Here is a 20,688-nt window from a genome sequence, read left to right as displayed (position 1 = left end):
CAGAGAAGTAGATTGAGAAAAATAAATTTAAACCTACATCTTACATCATACATCACAACAAACTCCAAATGAATAAGTTATCTAAATATAAAAGGACATATCATTTAAAAGTTTTGAAGAAAACACAAGGAAGCACTTTATTTCACTATGATTGAGAAAAAATTCATAACAAAACAAAGAATAGAAATAATTATGAAAAAGAAAATAAACAATTTTAATTATATAAAAATAATATAAACTATTGTCCAAATAAAATCAATGCAAAAAAAGAATAAAGAAAGTGGCAATTGAGTGGAAAATTTTTTCATCAAATATCTCTGATAAAAAAAAAAAATCAAACATTCAGGACATTTAAGAGGGTATGTGTAAGAGATACAGGATGTATAAGGGCAGTTGCAATCCACATAAGAGGCTCCATCTTCAGATTCCTGACAATTTCTCTGACTTGTCCCTGATACCTACAATACTCTTCCTCCTCATTTCTGCCTCATCACTTCTCTTACTTCCTTCACATTGCAGATAAAATTTTATCATCTATAGGATTTATCTCTTGACTCCTCTTAATGCTAGTGCTTTCTCTCCATTAATAATTTCCAGTTTATCCCTCATATATCGTGTTTATATAAAGTTCTTTTGATGTTATCCCCTCATCAGACTATGGGTTCTCTGAAAGCTTTGCTTTCCCTTTGTATCCTCTATACTTAGAAGTTCCTGAAATGTAGTAGGTTCTTATTAATATTGCCTTATATGGTGGATAAGAGTTCTGGATTTGGAATTAGAAAGGCATGCATTTAAATCTTACCTCAGACTTTTTACTAGCTATATGAACCTCAATGAGTCACTTAACTTTCCATCTTCCTCAGTTTCCTCATCTACAAAATAGGAATAATAATAGCACCTATTTCACAGTTTCCTCATCTATAAAATGGGGATAACAACATTTTTTTTTAAACTATACTGTACTATACTAAAATAGAGTGACTGTAGAAGACAAGTAGACTTACATATTACTGGCAACTGTGAATTATTCCAACTATTCTGGACAAATCAATCTAAAATCATGTGGAAAAAAATTATTAAAGACTTTACACCCTTTGTCCCAGGTGACCAAACTACAGATATACATTCCAAGGAAGACAAAGACAGGAAGAAAGTCCCATATATACCAAAAATATGCATAGCAGCATTCCTAATAACAAAATAATGGTGGGAAAAAGTATCCATCAATTATGGGATAGTTAAATAAATTATAGTATATAAATGTGATATTGTGTCACAAGGAACAATGAATATGTGGAATTCAGGAAGATGTATATAAATGGATGTATAGACAGAAGAATTAGAAAAATAATATAAACCAGGTCTAAAATGATGTGAATGAAAGCACTAAAAAGACAACATAACTATTTACACTGCATATATTTTTGTATATGCATGGTTGTTTGCATGTCATCTTCTGCCTTTGTTAGAATGGGAACTTCCTGAGGGCAGGGAGCATGCTTTTGCCTTCCTTTGTATCTCCAGTACTTGGCACAATATGTGGCATATAGTAAATAAAGGCCAACAGATGTAACAATTAATACTGATAACAATTAGTGAATGACATTGGAATAAATCTCTTCTTCAGTAGAGGTGGTAAATTATAATTATTATAAATTATAATGCACAAAATGTTGTAAACTCTGCAGTATTGTACCTATATCAAGATTTTGCATGACTTACTATTGTTGTCCTTTTAAGAAAAAATAGTATGATAGATAACATGAGAAAGTGATTGTGATATGAAAAATAAAATGTATAAAGTTTTCAAAGTCCTACAAGCATGTATGTCTAAGCACAATTCAGCTCTTTCACCTGATTTCAAGCTTACTGTGTAAGGGACTGGAAGAAGCAGAAATGTTCCTTCTAGTCCTATTTATGGTGCAGTGATTCCTAATTAACACAAATATGCATTATGCAAAGTTGTTATTATGCATTATTCAGATTCCCACTGATATTTTTAATGGACTGGAATTAATTACCACATTTCATTCCAGCCCACTAGAAATATTCAATGTGAATCCAAATAATGTCCTCAATTTAATGGGATTCATTATTCTCATTAGTTGGGACCTTTAAAAAAAAAAAAAAAAAAGTATTTTTCCCAATTATATGTCAAGACAATTTTTAACTTACATTTATTCGTTTTTACAAGATCTTGAGTTCCAATTTTTTCTCACTCCTTCCCCTCTCCTCTCCCTCCATTAAATGGTAGGAATTTGATATATGTTTTATATATATATGCAATTATGTAAAGAATATTTCCACATTAATCACAGTTGTGAAAGAAGCAGATAAAAAGGAAAAAACTGTTAAAAAAAAAAAGAGAGAGAGAGAGAGAGAGAGAGAGAGAGAGAGAGAGAGATGAATAAAAGAAAAAGGGGGGAAAAAAAAAGGCATGCTTTGAGCAGCAGTCAGAGTCCATCAGTTCTTTTTCTAGATGTGGATAGCATTTTCCATCATGTACTCTGTACTTGTCTTTGGACCATTGTTTGGTGAGAAGAGGTGAGTTATCCACAGTTGATAATCATACAATATTGCTGATACTGGTTTCCTGGTTCTGCTCATTTCACTTTGCATCAGTTTGTACAAATCTTTCCAGGTTTTTCTGAAATCTGCCTGCTCATCATTTCTTATTGCACAATAGTATTCCATTATACTCTTATATCATATTTTTCCAGTTATGCTCCAATTGATGGGCACGCCCACATTTTCCAGTATCTTGTCACCGTAAAAAGGGCTGCTATAAATATTTTTGCACATATGGGTCCTTTCCCCTTTTTTATGATTTCTATGTCATATAGATCTAGTATTGGTATTGTTGGATCAAAGGGTTGCAAAATTTGGTTGCACTTTGGGCATAGTTTCAAATTGCTCTACAGATTGGTTGAATCAGGCCACAACTCCACCAACAATCCATTAGTGTCCCAGTTTTCCCACATCCTTTCCAACTTTTATCATTTTCCATTATTGTCACATTAATCAATCTGATAGATGTAAGATGATATCTCAGAGTTGTTTAAATTTGCATTTCTCTAGTCAAAAATGATTTAGAGCTCTATAAATATAAACATATATATTTATAAATAGCTTTGATTTGATCTAAAAACTGTCTATTCATATCTTTTGACCATTTTGCCAGTTGGGGAATGGTGTGTATCCGTATAGCTTTGGGACCTTCTTTATCTGGCTTTGACATTAACTATCTGTGTAACAATAGAAAAGCTACTTCTCTGACCTTCAGTTTCCTCAACTAATAAATTAAGGTTTTGGACTAGATGACGTCAAAGTTCCCTTTCTGGGGCAACTAGATGATGAAGTGGATACAGCACCAACCCTGGAAGACCTGAGTTCAAACTTTGTTTCAGACACTTAACACATACTAATTGTGTGACCCTAGACAAATAACAACCCCAATTGTCTGGCAGCAAAACACACACACACAAAAAGAAAAACTCAACAACTTCCCTTTTATCTCTAAGCTTCTAAGACCATTTTTAGATATAATATTCTACAGATTAATTATTAAGGGAAATTTTGAATGTTCATTGTGTATCTCTACGCACTAAATATAGCGGCTAAATATTCCACTTTTTCAGTCTCTTGATATAACAATCAGAGAGAATGAGCATTTATTTCACTGGTCTGACCCAGTATATACTTAAGCAAAAATTTTCTCTAACGGACACACTGGGCCCCCTGTCTGCAAATGCTAATAATCATAATAATAGTGATTTTTTTTTTTCCCAAGGAGTTCCATTTATCAATTTCTTTGTCCTTATGTCACTACAGGATTGTCCCAGAGCTGTTTACTTGTTATTGCCGGTTATGTGGCCCCAGATTTCACTTGGCAGAACTCAAAGTTCTCAAAGAGGTTTTGTTTAACTGTTTATCATAGCATCCACTCACCCACTCATATATAAACATCCCCTAGTGTCAAAAGTCATGGATATTTTGCTGAAAGCAGGGATGTAAATCTCAGAACTCATGATTCTCTTGTCAAGACTCCTACTGTTGCTCCTGGGAAATGCATTTCTAGCTAAAGTTTCCTGCTCCTTAAAAAAAATGTATACCTACATCCTCCAATTATTAATACTTTGAAGCTACATTATTGCTAATTTGTCAAATGCCAATGATGTTTTCTGTTCTACACTGTACATGTAGAGACATAGCCCATGCCTAAAGGAATCTAAGTAGGACAAGAAATAATATTTAAACAGCATACTAGATGAAGAGACTGATAAGATTTTAAATTCGTGTATTTCCCTTCCCCAACTCCACCCTTTAGGGAAAGGGATTCTTTGCAATGAGCTTCAGAGAGCAGTTCTTAGGAAAGCTTTTAGGAATGCATGAAAGAGATGCAGTTTCAGGTAGTAGCTTTGAATTTGGGCAAGATAGTAAGAAGGCAAGTAGGAAGGAGTAAAGGTTGGGTAGGAGCCAAGGAAGGGAAAGCCTTAAATAAAATAAGGAAGAGGTTCATCATGGGACTGAGGTGATGTGGCCCAAATATCCATAAAGGATATCTGTCCTCCACTAAAGGTATCTAAGTGACACAATGGATAGAGCACTAAACCTGAGGTTAGGAAGACCCAAGTCCACATGTGGCATCTCACATTTACTAGCTTAGAACCCAAAAAAGCTATTTAACAACTGTTTGCCTCCGTTTCTTCAACTGTAAAATGGGAATAACAGCTACCTTGAAGGGCTGTTGTGAAGATCAAAGGAAATAATATTTATTAAGTGCATAGCATAATGCTTGGCACAAAGTGGGTGCTATTTAAGTGCTTATTCTCTTCTCCTCCCTTCCTTCCCCTCTCCAGTAGGGGAGAACAAAAGGCAATAGAACTCTGGGGTTTTTTTTAAATTGCTTTGTTGTTGTTATTATTGTTTGTTTGTTTTGAGGTTGTTTTTTGTTTGTTTGCTTGCTTGCTTGTTTTAGTAACATTCCTTTAGTCCTACTGAAGTGGCGATAAGCATTTGGGAAAGTGGAAGAGGTGGGGTATACTATTCAAGGACTAAATTGTTAAATTTTCAGAGTGACCACTTGCAACTTAGAAATTAATTTATCATTTTGTCAATTGCCTAAACTTAAGAAAGTGGGGGAGAAAATGTTAACAATTCAGATTATTTTTAAAGTACCGGAATTTTTTTCTTTTTTTTTCTTTTTTGAGAACCAGTTGTTAAACATTTACCAGCACACTCCTGTGCCCTTCATGGACAAATAATAACTAGGATAATTAACATTTATAGGACATCTACTATGTGCAGGACACTTTACAAATATTATTTCATTTGAGCCTCACAACAATCCTTCAAGGTGTTACTATTATCCCTGATTTTTAACAAATGAGAAAAATGAGGTAAAGAGAAAGAGATTTGCCTAGTATCACAAGCTAGAAAGTGTCTGAGGTCAGATTTGAACTCAGGAAGATAAATCTTAGCTGGCTCCCCAAATTTGCCAGTAATGACTAGTATTTGTATAGTGCTTTAAGTTTTGCAGTGTGCTAGTTATATGATTTCATTTTATCCTCACAACAAGCCTGGGAAGTATTATCATCGCCTTATGCATGGGGAAACTGAAGCAGACAGCCCCATTAAAGGACATCATTTTCCTCTAAAAGTGGCGAAGGAATTGTTTGTTTTTTAAACAACTACTGGGATGTTTTAAACACAATCTAAGTATATAAATTTGTCATTTTTCACATCTGAAAATGACTTTCACTTTAGCAGAAATAGCAAGCTGAACAAAATGATATCAAGGTTCCTAAAGTTAACTTCAGTCATATTCATTTCCCTTCTATCCCTAAAATTCTAAATAGGTGGCCCCCAAGGGAGTCATTAGCTTCTTTGTGTGGATCTGCAGCAAAGACCAAAGTCAAAGTATGCATAGCCTCTTTGAATGTTTAGGAGAAAACATTGTAGGGAGTGGTCCAGGATGGACCCTGAGGGTTCAAGGTACTTAATTTGCAATAGGCTACTCAGTAAAGTGAAAGCCAAGAATCTTTTAGTGAAGACGTTCTTAACCTTCTATTTCAGTTAATCCAATGAAGCCCAAGGACCACTTCTCAGAATGCATAAAGAAAAATACATTCAATTGCAAAGGAACTATGTTAAAATAGAAGTTGCCAAAATATACATATTTGAAAACAAGTTCACAAAGCCCAAGCTAAGAACTCTACATTTAGTAAAACACTGTTATATGTTGGATAAAATACCAACACGATTTCGCTAGGCTTTCCCAGGATTGTTCAACATTTTCCATAACCAGAACTTTTATCTCATTAGTATTATATTTAGTAACATCATCATTAATTTAAAAAAAAAAAAAAAAGAATTTGAGAGTGAGAGCTTGGCAACAATGGCACAATGGTGAGTTGTCCATTAAAAGTTATTTTTTTCCACACCGTTTTCCACCTTGGCACTCCATTTCCTGTCCTGTGGCATTAATGACTTGGGAAAAATGCCACAAATACAAAACACACACAGGGTGAATTTCCTTCACCAATGCCTGACAAACAGATTTCCACCTTAGTACCTGGCAAACTATAGGTAACAAAAGTTGAACAAAAGAACTTGTTTGGCAAGCGGAATCTTTGGGTTATATGAAGGCAACCAGGGTCTCTGGGGTGAATAGCCCCAAATTTCTATTTATCATAATACCATGATTGAAATAGCCTTGCAGAGTGGAAACAGCATTGAGAATGGGGTCAGAGAAACTGATTCAAAGCCCATTTCTGATATTTACTACATGTATGACTTTGGACAAGTGACAATTTCTCTAGGTCTCAAGTTTCTTTTTCTGTAAAATGAAGATTGGACCAGATAACTTCTGGCATCTGACCTTCTAGCTCTCCATCAACAATTCCAAGTTGACTCATTTATATTTGCTCCCCTAAGACTAAGCGTCCTTTTCTAGCAAATGGAGACTCTAACAATTATCCTACCTACTTTACAGGATTATTGTGAAGAAAAGATAAGTTGATTAATATAACAAAGCATTCTAAAAGTATAAAACATTATTATTATTATTTATATCATTATTACTAAATAAGACAGGAAGATGCTTTTATTTGTTAAATAAGCTAAAAACATTCATTTATCACTGGTGAGGGAGAATTTCATATACATTTATGGTGCAGGCATCCAAAGATAAGAAACAACTAAAATCTGGTCCTGAGTAACCACAGGTACACTGAGAGTCAGAATTGTTGGGTGTAAATGGAGTTTTAGCTACAACTACCTTAAGGAAACCATCAGATAAGATATTCTTTTATATGCAGAAATGGAAGGGAAGGCTAGAAGGGCATTTCACAAGAATCAGCAAAAACTGAGCCAGAGGAAGACTGTGTTTAGTAATAAAGGCACCAAGAGAAAAAAGTTCATTTTAAATTTCTTGGAAGGGAACTGGGGGAGTAAAATTCACTTTTGGGATCAGATATCTGTGAGATGCTCCAGTTCTAGTCTTTCATTTCACAGATAAGGGAATTGAGACCCAAACAGGGGAATTGATTTGCAAAAGGTATAAAAGCTATGGGACAGCAAGACGGCACAGTAGACAGAGTGCCAAGTCTGGAGTCAGGAAACTCATCTTTCTAAGTTTAAATCTGGTCTCAGACACTTACTAGCTGTGTGATAATTGGGCAAGTCAGTTTCCTCCTCTGAAAAGTGAGCTGAAGAAGGAAATGGCAAACAACTCCAGTATCTTTGTCAAGAAAATCCCAAATAAGATCATGGAGAGGCACAAGTGAAATATGACTGACTAACAAAAGAAAAGCTAATGAGTGGTAGAATTAGTAGGGTCAAACACTGGTCTTCTGATTGCAGAAGTAATGGTTCTTTCTCCATTGCTTCCCTCCTTAAAGAGAATTCGATCTAATCTTTCAGTTGCTAAAAAACTGCAAGATTCTTATCTATTCGACTGTGTGCTGTTCAAGAGCAGGAACTGCCTTTCGCCTTTTCTGTGTATCCTGAGAAATCAACAACGCCTGGTACATAGTAGGCACTCAATAAGTGCTTATTGACTAACTGACTCGTGCTTCACCTTATGAGCAGAGTTCAATAGCCTCTGCTTTTCAGTTTGTTTTAAATGACATCCAAAATAGACTAACAAGAAAGTTACCCACTGAAGCATGATCTCAGCGCTAGGAGAGCACACAACTGGGTCACCTCCACCTCCATCCTGTAAGTTTTCTTTGGACTCTTCCCATCCAGGTGTTGACAGACAAAAGCCAGATCATAGCATAAGGTGAGATCATAACTATAACAAGTCCAAGATTTATTTCTTCATTTCTTTACTTCTTTATGTATTTATAAAGTACCTTTCGACCAAAGGGATTGGAAACAACAGTCCAAAGAAGAGCACTGCATTTGGAGACAAGGACCCTGGATTCAAATCTTGACTCTGCCCTTGGGACCTGTGTGACTTTGCATGAATAATCTAAACTCTCAGAGATTAATTTTCTTCAACTTCAAAGTGGGTGGGATCAGATTAAATGATCTCTAACATCCTTTTTCAGTTCTAAACATAAGATTCTAAAAAACAATAAGAATTAACCCATTAATCCTGTTGGTTTTGATAATAATGCAGCTAGGTGGTGCAGTAGATGGAGCACTGCCTCGACTCAGGAGGACCTGAGTTCAAATTAGTCCTTAATATTAGCTGAGCAAGTCACTTGCCTTCTGTTTACCTCAATTTTCCTCATCTGTAACATAGAGAAACTAATAGCACCTACCTCTCAGGGTTGCTGTGAGGATCAAATGAGATAATTACTAGGTACCATATAAATGTTAATTATCATTTTTGTTATTGTATATTTATAGTATCATCAATTGATTAGAACTGAAAGGGGCCTTTATTTTACCAATGAAATTCCAAGAGATTAAACTACTTGTCCACAGGGAGAAAGTAGTAGAACTGAGAATCAAACTCACCTCTTCTTTCTGCAGATACAGTGCTCTGCATTATGTTATTCCCTTTTCCATCAGCCAGACAGTCAGGCAATAACTATTTATTAAGCACCTACTATCTTCCAGGCTCTGTGTTAAGCACTAGGGACACAAAGAAAGGCAAAAGATAGTCCCTACCCTCAAAGAACTCACTATCCAATGGAGAGGACAACAAGCAAGCAACTGTGTGCAAACAAGAAGATGAAAGCTTAGACAAGAGAGGGTAAGAAGTTTGCAAATTGAAGAGGAGGCACAAGAAAAGGACTCCAGACTCTAGAATCATATTATCCAACATTATCTCATATTTGCTATACTTTATTTAATGAAACAAAAAATCAAGAATCCTTTAATAATGCACAAGCAACTACTATATGCCAGGCACTGTACTACACTAGATGCTAGAGATACAAACATTTAACAAAATTTCTTGTCCTCAGTGAGCTTACATTTTATTGTGTACCATTATAACCATTTTGGAAATAAATTTGAAATTAAACAAATAAAATGACTAAAATGTCCAAATCCTTTGACCCAGAAATTCTCTTCCTGGGCTTATCCCTCTAAGAAGGATAAGAAAAAGAAAGGAAAAAGTCCCCACATACACCAAAATGTTTATAGTACCACTTTTTGTAATAGCAAAAAATTTGGGATAAAGTGAGATGCCTATTGATTGAGAAATCAAACAAATTGTGTTACATGCATGTGATGGAACATTACTGTGCAGCAAGAAAGAATAGTATAATGAATACAGAGAAGCATGGAAAAAACTACCTGAACTGATGCAGAATGAAGTAAATGGTCAAGATAACAATATACACAATGACTACAATGGAATAGAACAATTATATATACAAAAATTTAAAAATTAATGTTGCAAACATTTAAATATAGCTCAAAAGAAGAAATACAAGAAGACACTCCCAAATCAATCCTTTGCCAGGCTAAAAAGCCCACAAGTGATGGACATTGCACATGTTTTCAAACATTTTCATTATATTAATGCTTTTACTAGTTTCTTTTCTTTTTTGGGGGGGAGAGGGTCTTAAAATACTTTTTGTTACATTGGATGGCTTTCTGGTAGGGGTCAGGGAAGGAAAACTATGTGGATCTAAAAAAAATGAAATCAATAAAAGCATATTTTTTAAAAAGCTTTTGATTCTTCCCCCCCCCCCCCCAGGCTGGGGTTAAATGACTTGCCCAGGGTCACACAGCTAGGAAGTGTTAAGTATCTGAGATCAGATTTGAACTCGAGTCCTCCTGAATTCAGGGCTGGTGCTCTATCCACTGCGCCACCTATCTGCCCCTAGCTTTTGATTCTTAAGGCAATACGGAGTCATGGGAGCTTATGGAGCAGCAGAAAGACATGGTTAGATCTGTACTTTATGAAATTAGCTTTGATACTTTTGTGAAGATTGGATTAGAAAAAACAAACCTCGTGGCAATGTTACTTAACAATTAAGAACATACTTACTTAGCAAATAAGAGCTTTTGAAGGCAAAAGCACCATCTTAACTCTGCCCTGTTGAAAACTGTGTGAAATCTTCCACTTACCTTCACCACTGAAGCCTGCACATCTTATGGGACTGCCTAAATCTGACATCCTAGGGCTTTAAAAACATCCCAAAGTCTCCTTTCTGGCCAACCACAGCCAAAACCGTCAAAAAAGATTTTTTTTCTCTTGCCAGTATTTTCCAAAGCTGAAAACTTAGATAACTTTTGCTCACTCTTTCTCATCTGCTTTTCCTGCTCTCACCCTCAAAAAATATTTTAAAACCTTGACAAGCCTCGTGAAATTCAGAAAGTTTCAGTGATTCAAGAGATAAGTCCAATTTTTCAGTTATAATACTTCATTCACAAAAATTTAAAAAGTATGTACTATGATAGGGAATTTATCCTTTGGATTATTTTAATTAATCTCTCTAATGCTGATTTCTAACTCCTCCAGAAGCAGAATAGAGAAATTGGAATCAGAAAGAAAAAAAAAAAAATGCTGTCTCTTTGCAACTATCATCTTTTTTTTTTTCTTTTAATTTTGCCTTTTAGGGCCAAACAGAACAAATTTACTATCCCTTCCATGTGAAGCCTTCAAATACTCAAGAAGTCTCTCCAGAAATCCATTTTTGCCTGCCCCATGAAGCTCCACCTAGTGGCCTTGAGGCTCCTGAGAAATGGGGTAGGCAGACAGGTAAATGGGGTAGGCAGACAGGTTTCCTTACTGACAGCAAAGGTAGGAAATTTTTCCTATCTTAATACCTGTTTCAGAGAAGAGAGCTTCTGGGGGGTCCACACTATCAGGTTCAAATTAATAGGATTTAGGTTCAGCATAAATTTAAAGTTGGAATCAACTTCAGTCCAATTCCTTCATTTTACAGAGGAAGAAACTGAGTCTGGAGAGGCTAACTGGCCCAGGGGCACAAAGCTAGTAAATGTCAGAGGCATAATTTAAATCCTGATCTTTCTTATTTCTATGCTATCAGCTCTATCTGCCATACTACTCCTCAATTTGTTTAACTTAATTAGGAAGATCTTATTTATAAGACTTTATAAATGTCTTATTTATGAAACCACTCATTTATATTATTATATGTGCTTACTTAAGAAAAGTATACATAATACTATTATATTACTTATAATAATTACTTAATAATAGCATAAACAACATTAATATAATTGTTAGTGGGTGCCAGACACTGTGGTAAGCATTTTACAAATATCATCAAATTAGATTCTTACAACAACCTTGAGAAGTAGATCCTTTTGTTATCCCCATTTTACAGATGAGGAAACTGAGGCAAACAAAATTTTGAGTGGCTTGTCCAGAGTGACATAGCTAATAAGTGGTCAAGGCCAAATTTGAACTCCTGAATTCAAACCCAACACTATGTTATTTCCTAAAATAGAATGTATATTTTTTGAGAGCAAGGAACTATTTTACTTTTATCTCATAGTCATAGCATGTAGTATAGTGCCATGTGTATAGTGAATGTTTAATAAATGTTTGTGGATGGGTGAGTGGATGGATGGATGGATGGATGGATGGATAGATAGATGGAAAAATGGTTGAGTAGGTGACTGGCTGGAAATATAAGAGCAAATATTTACTACACTAGCTCCATGCATGGCCCCAGGAAACCTTCTGGGAATTTGGATTAGAAGGAAGGTACTACTCTCTCCTGAGAAAGTTTGAGGCTGTTGGACACATCAATAAAAGCAAATTATTGGAAATAAAGTAATAAGAAATGGGTGAGTAGCCCTTGGAGGATAAAGTCCTGGGATTGAGGGGGATGCTTTACAAGTCAAATGAGGAAAATGCTTTGGTAAGCACTTATATATTAGTGTGTATACAAGCAAGTATCTATGGTATATACTAATATTGTCACTTCCCAATTCTGAGTCATTAGTCCCCAATCCCACTTCTCTAACTCTATTCACTAACTCAGCACTTCCCAGTACTTTCAGCACCTGCAGTTTGAGACTACCCTACACACCACCACCACACCCACTACACCCACCTGTGCCTAATGGCAAGTCACCTGGGATAAATGTGGGGCAGAGGGGCAGCATTTTACAATGAGAAGGAACTCCTCTGAAGTCAGAGAATCTGGATTCAAATTACAATTTTGCCACTTATGTGACTTTGATCAGTTACTTCACTTACCTAAGCTTGAGTTTCTTTATCTGCTCAAAAAGGAAAGAGAGAGAAAGAGAAAGTGAAAGAGAGACAGACACAGAGAGACAAAGATAGAGACAGATAGGAATGGGGGGACAGATGGGGGGAAAAGGGAGGAGGGAGAGAGAGAGAGAGAGAGAGAGAGAGAGAGAGAGAGAGAGAGAGAGAGAGAGAGAGAGAGAGAGAGAGAGAGAGAGAGAGAGAGAGAGAGAGAGAGAGAGAGAGAGGAAAGAGAGAGAGAGAGACAGAGACAGAGAAAGAGAGAGAGAGGTGGAAAGTGTAAGGAAAAAGGAAAGAAGGAAGGAAGGAAGGAAGGAAGGAAGGAAGGAAGGAAGGAAGGAAGGAAGGAAGGAAGGAAGGAAGGAAGGAAGGAAGGAAGGAAGGAAGGAAGGAAGGAAGGAAGGAAGGGAGAGAGGGAGGGAGGGAAGGATAAAGGAAAGGTTGATATTTAATATCCCTTCCTGCTCTAAATCAATGATCCCATGATCTTTCACCATGCACAATCTACAATTTCCAGGGCTATGAAATGAAAAAATATGTGTGAATTGTTTCATAAAGAAAAATGAAGTTAATTTGTCTTTTTCTTGGCCTCTTTATCTGTAGTGAAAATATTACAAGATTAGTGTTGTAAGTGAAAATATTTCATGCCTTCTGCTCAGTAGAGAAATAGGAGACCTCCGGGGCAGAACATTGCATATATTATCAATGTAGTCATTCTATGGGGTATTTTTGTATAACCGTATTTGAGGGGGATTGGAGGTTTTTGTTTGTTTGAGGGTTGTTACTGTTTTGTGTGTATTTAGGGGAGGAGGTTGTCTCGTTTTGGTTTTGCTACAATGAAAGATTCAATTTCAAGGAAAAAAGGAGAAATGAGGAAAAATTTCCAGAAATGTCTATGGTGGAAGAGCAAAATGCCTCTTTTATTTATTTGTATGTTTGTTTGTTTATTTATTTATTTGTTAAAGAGGCATTGAACAATACTTTTTTTTTTTTTTTTTTTTTTTTTTTTTTTTTTTTTTTTTTTTTTTAAGGAAAGAATTTATTTCCCTATGTGAATTGCAAATAATGAATGTGGGAGTCATCTATGACATTGCTGGGAAGGTGGAAGGGGAGGTCTGATATGGAAACTCTATAACTTCTTACTGACAATCAAAATACATTGATAATATAGGATTATCATTTGATTATAAAATTTGATCTGGGAAAAAACTTAGAACTCATTTCTTCCAGCTTTTTACTTTATAATTGAAGAAACTAAGGCCCAGAATAATTGACTTACCCAAGATCACACAAGTAGTAATTAATAGAACTTTCTCAAAGGTCCTCTGAGAAAATATAATGATCCCAGGGAGTTGCTTAAGGCTTCAAACCCATACTGGCTTTAAAATAGCAAATAATTGAATTTGAAAAATCTGAGTTCCCACTGGGAATAAGACAGATCATTACAAAAAAAAAAAAAAAAAAAAAAAGAAAATTCTTAATTGTTTAGTTATTTGAATCATGTCCAGCTCTTTGTGAACCCATTTGTGATTTTCTTGTTAAAGATATTGGTTTGCTATTTTCTTCTCCAGATCATTTTACATATGAGGAAACTGGGGCAAACAGGGTAAAGTGACTTATCCAGGATCAGATAGCTAGGAAGTATGTGAGGCTACATTTGAACTCAGGAAGGTGAGTCTCCCTGACTCCAGACCTGGCACTCCATACAGGAGCCACCTAGCTGCCCCATTATCATTAAAAATAATTGTTCTCCACTAGGTCAATTAAATTCAAGTTATTAAATTAATTATTAAATTATTAGTCTCTTTATTAATTATTTATTAAAAATCTCTTATGTAAAAATTACTGTGTTGGAAGCTGGAAATTAAAAGAGGAAATTTTAAAAGTCGCTGTCCTTAAGGAGTAGGGACTAGTCATATGTGTTCTTCCATTTATAAATAAATTTTTCATTCTGATGGAATGATATAACATGGTCACAGATAAATCAAAATAAGATGGTATGAAAACAGAACACTAATATCTGAGGATCAGGAAAGAGGTTGAAGACAAGGTGGCATCTATACTGAGCCTTAAAGACTCTCCAACTCATTTTACAGGTGAGAAAACTGAGGCAAACAAGATTAAGTGAAATCCCCCTAGTAAGAGTCCGAAACCAGATTTGAAGTCAGGAAAATGAGTCTATCTGACTGCAGTACTGATACTCTATCCGTTGTGTCTGTCAAGGATTGTGTTCCACAGCAATAACCCCTTAGAAGGGAAAAACAAAATAAAACAAAGCAAAAATAAAAACAAGCTAGCTAGGAATGAAGGGAAGTAATTGGCAATAGAGAGTCTAGTGGCCCCACCCTGGAGATTGAGAATCTGGACCTTAGAAAAGAAGCTGAAAGTTATTAAATTTTGGTGTTTGTAGGCAGATTTCCCTGTCCTGGGATTAATGATTTTTTTTTTTCCCTTCATTTCCCATTTTAGTAAAGTAGAAAATTAGGTCCTCTGCTAAAAAAAAGAAAAAGAAAAGAAATAAGGATAAATGAGGTAGGAGATTTTATGTAAAGAGATAGAAGAGCTAATATGGAGAGTATGACTCAGATTCAAAGAAATAGCAAAAGGATTTCTGTGCAGCGGTAAGGATCAGAAATTTCTGGTAGGCTGTTATCCCTGTTGCATGATTTTCTCCAACAATCTTGAGAAGCACATGACCAGGATCAGAGAAGACAGATGGTTGGGAGAACTTAGGGGTGAGGTCTAATAAAGTGTGGCTGGTAACAGGATGAGGAGACAAGGAATTCAAGGACAGAGAATAGAAAAAAGTTGAATCGATTAACAATAAAGCCAAAGCTATAAAAGGAGGAAAGAAAGACTAGAGGAATAGTAACCTGGAAAATCGAAGAGAAAGACTATGGATTAGATTGAGACAAATAATCGGTTTGGGATGAAGATGGGCAGATGTAAGGATGGGAGGTTAGTATATAAGGTACACATTCAAAGCATTGAGTAAGCTTTTAGTGTCAGGCATTGCACTAAGCATTGGGAATACATAGAAGGGCAACAACACCTATCCTAAATGGGAGAGACAAATATGAAAAAAAAAAAGTTCAACCAAGAAATATACAGTATAGATAAAAGGTAACTTCCAGGGGAAAGGGCTAGCAGCATGGTAGGAACAGGGATAGAGGTGAAGAGTAAGAAAGACCTCCTAGAGAAAGGTAAGATTTGAATTATATCTTAAAGGAAGGCAGGGAAGGAGGAGGAAGAGCCATCCAGACATGAGGAAAAGCCAGGGAAAAGGCTCCATGTCAGTATTATGTGCAAGGAACAGCAAGGAACAGTGAGAAGACCACTATGATCAGAGAGCAATTTCAGAACTTTATATTGTAGAGATAGCCATAAATGGGGTTATGGTACGACCCAAGGTATGCACGAATGGCTAAGAAGGATGATATGGGTCATAGCACTTGAAGCAATTGTTCAGGCTCAAAGGTCTCAAAATTTTAACAATGACTTTGACCATGCAATTCCAATAGACTTGGTTTGGAAAGTGCCATTCACATCCAGAAAAAGAAGTATGGAGACTGAATTTGGATAAAAGCATAGTATTTTCACCTTTTTATTGTTGTCATTTGTTTGCTTTATAGTTTGTTTCTTTCTCCCTTTGATTTAATTTTTCCTGCACAGCATATCAAATATAGAAATATATTTAGAAGAATTGTATATGTTTAACTTATATTGGATATTTTGCTGTCTTGGGGCAGGAGAGAGAGAACAATTTAGAACACAAAGCTTTGCAAAGGTGAATATTGAAAATGGTTTTTGCATATTTGAAAAATAAAATACTATTTAAAAAGTAAAAGAATTTGACCATGAACTGAATGACTGAGATTAACCAAAAACTGTGCCTTTCATCCCCATCCCTATTGTACTCAAAGTCTGGGGAGTGGGGAAAAAGGGGGCTAATTATTAGGAAATCAGATTGGAAAGAGTATCCTTTCCTGTTTCTATCTCTTTTAGTTTTTTTCCCTGTGTTTCTTTCCTTTGTTTGGTTTCCTGTTTCCTGACCCTAGTGGAATGTGAGCAGTCATCCTTCATGGACCCAGAATAGATTTCTTGACCAGCACTTATCTGTTGCAAGAATCTAATGGGAAAATCTTATGGGAGTGATACTGAGTTTGGGCTATTTGGGGCTGGAAATAAGATGTGGATTGAAAAACCAAGGATAGACCACAAAGTCTCACCCACCCACCCTCTAAATCAGGGTTTCTTAAATTTTTCCTACTTTTTTTTAGATAAATTTTTTACTATCTGAAATATATAAAATTATAAAATAAGTATATACACCAATCATTTACTGGTAATAAATCATAAAGAAATTTATTTTAAAACAATTTTTGGCATGTATATAATTTTATGATTTATTAAAGACTAAAGCAAAATCGCATACTAATGAAATGGATGTGCTTGTTTATTTTCACACAAAGAATTAAATCTTGGTGAAATATTTTTTGCTATTGCCAAATTTTTTGTGAACCCTCCCCCACCTTCAGTTATATGACCCCATGAAACTTTATGAAACTTTGCTCTAAATCATCACATGCAGAAAGAAAGGGATAATACTCATTTATATCATGTAAGTATATACTTCTCATCTTACAGAAAGATAAAATCATTTTGGCTCTTTTGTTTTTCAATCATTTCAGTCATGTCCAAATTTTTGTGATCCCATTTGGGGTTTTCTTGGCAAAGATACTGGAATGGTTTGCCATTTCCTTCTCCAATTCATTCTACAGATGAGGAAACTGAGGCAAATGGAATTAAGTGACTTCCCTAGAGTCATGAAGCTAGTAAATATCTAAAACCAGATTTGAACTCAGGAAAATGAGTCAACTATCTATTGTAACACCTAGCTGTCCTTTACCCTATTAAAATCTTTTTTTAAAAATTTGATTAAAAAAGAAATACTTCTCTCTGATTTACATTTTTTATTGTCTTTGCTTCAGTGATGTGCTAGATACAGAGACAGAGAGAAATAAGATAGCTACAGACATCCCTGTTCCATCTAATCTTGCGACCCTTATCATCAGGTTCTTCATGAGTTTGCATACCTGGGAATATTTTCAATTTTTATAATACCAAATCATTGTTGTTCAGTCATTAATCATGTCTGACTCTTTATGATCCCATGGACCATATTTCCCATGGGATTTTCTTCGCAAACATACTAGAGGGGTTTACTATTTCCTTCTCCAGTGGATTAAGGCAAACAAGTCAAGTGATTTGTCTGGGGTCATATAACTAGTGAGCACTTGAGGCTACATTTGAACTCATATCTTTCTTCAAGCCCAGAGTTCTATCCACTAACTAAGCCACTTAGCTGCCTCCTGAAGCATAAGCCAAACCCTAACCACCCAGAGCCATGTGACTTAAGTATACGATACTTAATATGGGGGAGGAGGAGAGAGAAGTAGTGAACAGAGAGATGGCTTCAGTGTAAGGAAGTCCTAGCATCAAGTTCTGCCTTTGCTACTTGCTGACTGTGTGTCCTGGGATACGTCAATTAACCTCCCAGTACCCCCAAGGAACTCTCTAAGACTATAAACTGCAGAACCATTGTCTTCTTGCAGGAATAGAAGGAGTTTCCCTTACCAGTGAGAACAGACTAAGATTAGGTAGATGGAAATGCTTACATATGTTCACATATGCATATATATATATGTGTGTGTGTGTGATCAGTACGGGTATGTAGTACATACATTTAGCCATACATGATAGACAGCTAGTTCTACATATATACATGCAGGCAGGCAAAATAAACACGGGAACATACATATAGACATATAGAATAGAGACAGATTGATTTATTCATTAAAAAAATCACAAGTAATTCTGATGGAAGTGGATGTCTTCAACATAAAGAAGATCCAACTCACTTCCAGTTGATCAATGATGGACAGAGACAACTACACCCAGAGAAGGAACACTGGGAAGTGAATGTAAATTGTTAGCACTACTGTCTATCTACCCAGGTTACTTATACCTTCAGAATCTAATACTTAACGTGCAACAAGAAAATGGTATTTACACACATATATTGTATCTGGGTTATATTGGAACACATGTAAAATGTATGGGGTTGCCTGTCATCTAGGGAGGGAGTAGAGGGAGAGAGGGGATAATTTGGAGAAATGAATACAAGGGATAATATTATTTTTTTTTAAAAATTACTCATGCATATATACTGTGAAAAAAATTATAAATAAAATTTTAAAAATCACAAGTAGATGATAGTATTATAGGCAAATTAATTGATTCATAGATTCAAAGATAGATGGTAGATTTATTTATAGATAGCTAGATAATGTACTTAAGTGTTCAAGCCTTTGTTGTTCATTGTCATTGGAGATATCTTCTCAATGGCTAAATATAAGGATGATTAAGGATTTGGGGAGATTATAGTTCACTTTTGTTCACACAATCTACACATTACTTTTGCCCACAACAATCCTTTGAGATAAGCAGTACAAATATTATCGTATCCATCTGACAAGCTAGGACAAGAGAGGACACATTTTTCTTTTGTCTATACCACAACTCCTCCTGTTACTGCCTACAGCTATTCACCTATAATAAACTAAGAAAAGAGATTTTTCTCAAACCATCCCACATAGGCTTAGTTTTAGTTCACATTTGTCAATTTTATGTTTGCATACAGCTTTGTCATTTTTTTTTTTATCATCAGTAATGTCTGTCAGTCAATCAAAGAACATTTATTAAGTGCTGACCATGTGCCAGACATTGTGCTAAGAATAAAGAAAAACAAAAGGTATTTCCTGCCTTCAAGAACCCACACTCTAAGGGGAGAGATGTAAATTTCTATGCAAATGTAAGAGAAATATAGTATAAGGCAGATCATCTGAAGGGGAAGGGTTGGCAATCTATGGAAATAATTTCTTTTTTTTTTTCTTTTTCTCTGTTTCAATTAGATCTTCTGAAGCCTAGAGAGTTTAATGTCAGTCCCAGAGTCATTATAGAATAATAGCAGCCCAATATGACAGATTTGAAGAAGACACAGCCCACTGAACCAGTCTGCCCCTCTCTCCTAAAGCTGGTTCTAACTGAAAATTTCTTCTTTTAAAACGTTTTCTTTGGCACCACATTAAAAAAAGAAAAAATGACCTATCTTTTTTTTGTTGTTGTTTTACTTTCCTAGAATATTGTCAGTTCCTAGAATACTATGGACTGTGTTTTTTAAGCTAAATCCAAGACTAGAAAAAATCACACTCCTCAGTCTGGCCCTCCTTCAAATGACAAGCAAGGTTTATACTGTGTGTTCCAATGCAGAAAAGAAAAGAAAATGAGTCTTCGTCTAACTAGATCTTGTCCTTCATCTCAAAGTCTTTAGATGTGGCTATAGATGTAGGTGGGAGAGATGCTACAAATGTGGAATGTTGATTGCATGCATTTTCTGGTGAAGGTTGATTAGTTTTTCTTAATTTCTTAATTATTTTACAGTTATTCCTTCTACATCACAACACAAAGCCTATGACCAAATACTTAACCCACATTTTACAATAAGGTACTATAAATACACCATAAAAGAAAAAGGAAAAAAATGTAGTTTTCTTCTCTTACACAAAGGGAGAACCAAAATATTTTATAAGAATTTTCCATATAATAGGGACATCCTTCCTCAACCCTGGAGATGTTGAAAAGAAAAGTATACTTTGTTACAAGCAACCTCTTAAGTTATTAATTTATAACTATCTAAAATCTATATAATCTATAACTATCTTAAAACAAATCACAGAATCTCAAGATCCTAACACAAGCTAACACAGGTAATTGACTACACAACTAATAGTTTCATATTCATTCTTATTTTTCATTTTTCTTTCTTCAGTTTTATTCAGTCAAGTCACATTTCCATAGAAATTGATTAGCGATCACTAGGTCCAGGAATAGGCAACTATTATGTCCATAGGGATTATGAACCCTAGTCCAAATCTGATCCAATACCTATAATGTGTGGCCTGTGAGCTAAA

Source organism: Sminthopsis crassicaudata, chromosome 1, assembly GCF_048593235.1.
Source record: "Sminthopsis crassicaudata isolate SCR6 chromosome 1, ASM4859323v1, whole genome shotgun sequence".
Classification (NCBI taxonomy): Eukaryota; Metazoa; Chordata; class Mammalia; order Dasyuromorphia; family Dasyuridae; genus Sminthopsis; species Sminthopsis crassicaudata.
This window is presented reverse-complemented; position numbering follows the sequence as displayed.